This window comes from Sinocyclocheilus grahami, unplaced genomic scaffold (genome assembly GCF_001515645.1).
Source record: "Sinocyclocheilus grahami isolate Dianchi unplaced genomic scaffold, SAMN03320097.WGS_v1.1 scaffold2048.1, whole genome shotgun sequence".
NCBI lineage: Eukaryota > Metazoa > Chordata > Actinopteri > Cypriniformes > Cyprinidae > Sinocyclocheilus > Sinocyclocheilus grahami.
In genome coordinates this window covers 58459-61559 of record NW_015507227.1, presented here as the reverse complement: position 1 = coordinate 61559, position 3101 = coordinate 58459, and the positions used below count along the sequence as shown (strand labels likewise).

General features: G+C 41.8%; 1 long non-coding RNA gene across 1 annotated transcript; it reads left to right on the top strand.

The window, feature by feature from the left end:
* The first annotated feature begins 725 nt into the window (after window positions 1–725).
* LOC107573842 (uncharacterized) lies at window positions 726–3086 on the top strand. Its single transcript, XR_001607580.1, has 3 exons — window positions 726–741; window positions 1466–1472; window positions 2873–3086. It is a non-coding gene; the product is annotated as an uncharacterized lncRNA (long non-coding RNA).
* Window positions 3087–3101: the final 15 nt, after the last annotated feature.

The following is a 3101-nucleotide window of genomic DNA, read 5'->3' as shown; positions in this document are numbered from 1 at the left end:
GACTTTAGTCTTTGCAACTTTACAGATCTTCTTTATGCACCAAGAGCTTGTAACACTCCAAAGAGAAAGGACAACTTGAAATCGCATCATATGACATCTTTAAGTCATTCCCTTAGGTAAGGGGAAATCACGCCTTAAGTCTCATACGTAAGGGAAAAACTGAAGGTGCTTTATGCAACTGGGCACAGAACTATCCCTTTTATATTATTAAGAACCAGGGTTGTCCTCTGGATATATTGTGAGTTTTATGTATTTTATTGGGGAGAAACTGCCATTTCTGAGTAACAAACAGTTTAGAAAATAAGCCTGTGATCACAAACTACTGGAAAACTCGCGTAAATTCATAGCTCTTTAACTGAGTGAATCCTGAAGAACATTCACTTTCTGTTGAATTAAAGAATGTAATTATTTTATAAGATGATTTGACTTGGTTGCCAAAAGTTTTGTCATTACAGCAGACATTTTTAATCCATTTTTAGTATTATTTAGATACTATTATAGTTTTTACTAATATTTTTATTAGCTTTAATTTTCATATTTTCTGTTTTCGTTTTAATTTTAGGTAAATTTTTTGTGTGCTTTTGTCATTTTTATTATTAAATATCACTATTTAGGTTTAATTTATTTTAATTTAATTATAACTTATTTCACCCTTAAAGGGATAGTTCACCCAAAATGAGAATGCGATGTTTATCTGCTTACCCGCAGGGCATCTCAGATGTAGGTGACTTTGTTTCTTCAGTAGAACACAAACTGAGATTTTTAACTCCGTTTAGACTCGTTGCAGTCTGTCAGTCATATAATGGAAGTGGATGGGAATCACGGCTTTGAGAGTAAAAAAACACACACAAACAAAATCAAATTAAACCCAGCGGCTCGTGACGATACATTGATGTGTAAAGACATGAAACGATCAGTCTGTCCAAGAAACTGAACAGTATTTGTATCGTTTTTTACCTCTGATGCACTGCAATGTCTGAACTGTCCTGAACGTGTTCGTGTCGTCGTCTTCTTGCTTTACGGCGGATCGCAGACTTGTAAGTGCATTACCGCCACCTATCTCTCAAATGGACCATTGACACTCCTACTTGAGATTGTAGATAGAGTGTCAATGGTCCATTTCAGAGATGGTGAATGAAAAAGTTTTTCAGGATTAAGCAGATAAACATCACATTTTCATTTTTGGGTGAACTATCCCTTTAAGCTTATTTCCAAGGCAGCATTTCAAATTTTTGTTTAGATTTGAATCTAATATTTATATGTTATTTCAGCTTTATTTCAGTTAATAAAGATTTATGTCTTCATGAGAAGCTATGGAGTCTAGACGATGCTAGCAGAGGTGGAGCAAGTTTAGATTATATTTCTTTAGAATAATGTCACTGATACGAGCAGGTGTGTGTATTGAGAAAGTAAACGGGGTCCGTTTCGATCTCAAACTTGGTTAAAATAGTTGAAACACTTGCAGTCAGAAGGTGGCGCTCTTGTCTGAGCGCAGACTGAAGCTCCAGGAGAACAAAGCTGGCACAGATCTGAAGTCAGAAAAAACATGAAACATGCAGAGAGACTCAGACTGCTGTAAAATCTGACAGTCAGACAGAAGAAGTGCTTCCAGATCGAAGCTATGATTCGTGTTGTGTGTGACTTTGGGTGGAGGAGGCTGACGTCATCTCACACCTCTCTCTCTCTCCATCTTCTCTGTCTCTCTCTCTCCATCTCTCTCTCTCTCTCTCTCTCTCCTGCACTCAGAACCAGACCGAGGGGCTTTCCAGAACTCCTCAGATTCTGTGCACTGGACAGAAGAACAGACCTGTCAAATGCTGTGCTGTTGTGGCTGGTTGCCGGGGTTCTGCTGTGCGGTTGCTAGGGTGTTTTGAGTGTTTTCGCAGTCAGATGTCCTAGTGAAGTCAGAGCACAGCTCTCGTCAGACAGTTTAACCCACGCTGACTATAGCAACACAAACAGCTGTGATAGATCATTGCAGAAGAGTGAATGTTTCACAGTGGCTCTCGTCTGACAGATCAGCGTTACGGGTTGTTTAGAACAAACACCGCAATGATTCCTAATTTCTGTAATTCATGTTTTTAAAATCTCACGCATCTTAAATTCTGCCTTAATGCCAAAATCACGAGATTCCAGTGCATTAAGTGTTGAGAAGCGCCGTTATTTCCCAGCATGCACTGCCCGAGGCCAGTAACGCTTTTGGAATTCATGTTTTTGATTATGAGAGCGTTCGGCCTCTTCATAAAAGATCCAGAATCTGCTGAAAAACAGTCTAAAGACAGACATTTGCATTTGAAACACAAGATTCAGCTTCAAGCTGCAACGCTGTTTGTGTTCATGAATTCAGACACGACTGAACACGTCTGTAGATGAGAACACGCTGCTTTGTTTGCAAACAACAACCGGTCACGCACACATCAGACTCCTTTTAGACCAATGGATGCTCTGCAGGGAATGGGTGCCGTCAGAATGAGAGTCCAAACAGCTGATAAAAACATCACAATAATCCACAAGTAATCACAGCACTCCAGTCCATCAGTTAACATCTGGAGAAGACAAAAACTGAAACTAATCCAGCATTGAGTCCATAATCCATAATAACGCTTCCTCCAGTGAAAAAGTGTTCTGGTGTGAATCAGGAGAGAAATCAGCACTTTTTCACTGGAGGAAGCGTTATTATGGATTATGGACTCAATGCTGGATTAGTTTCAGTTTTTGTCTTCTCCAGATGTTAACTGATGGACTGGAGTGCTGTGGATTATTGTGATGTTTTTATCAACTGTTTGGACTCTCATTCTGACGGCACCCATTCACTAGCAGTGATGGTGGATGTTGACGTCGGTGTGGTCTGTTCCTGTGATGCGTGTAGAAGCGAGCGCTGAAGCTGCAGCAGCACAAGCAGGAGGAGGATCTGGAGCGCGAGCAGCAGAGAGAGCGAGAGCTGGAGTGAGAGACGTCTCATCGCAAACCCGCCAAATGCAGCGACGCTGAACCGCACTGAGCGCGCTCAGACACACGGCTCCGCCCACTGCCCCGAGACTCTGCCCCGCAGACACATGGCCCCGCCCACTGCCCCGCGCCCCCGCCCCCCAACCACACGG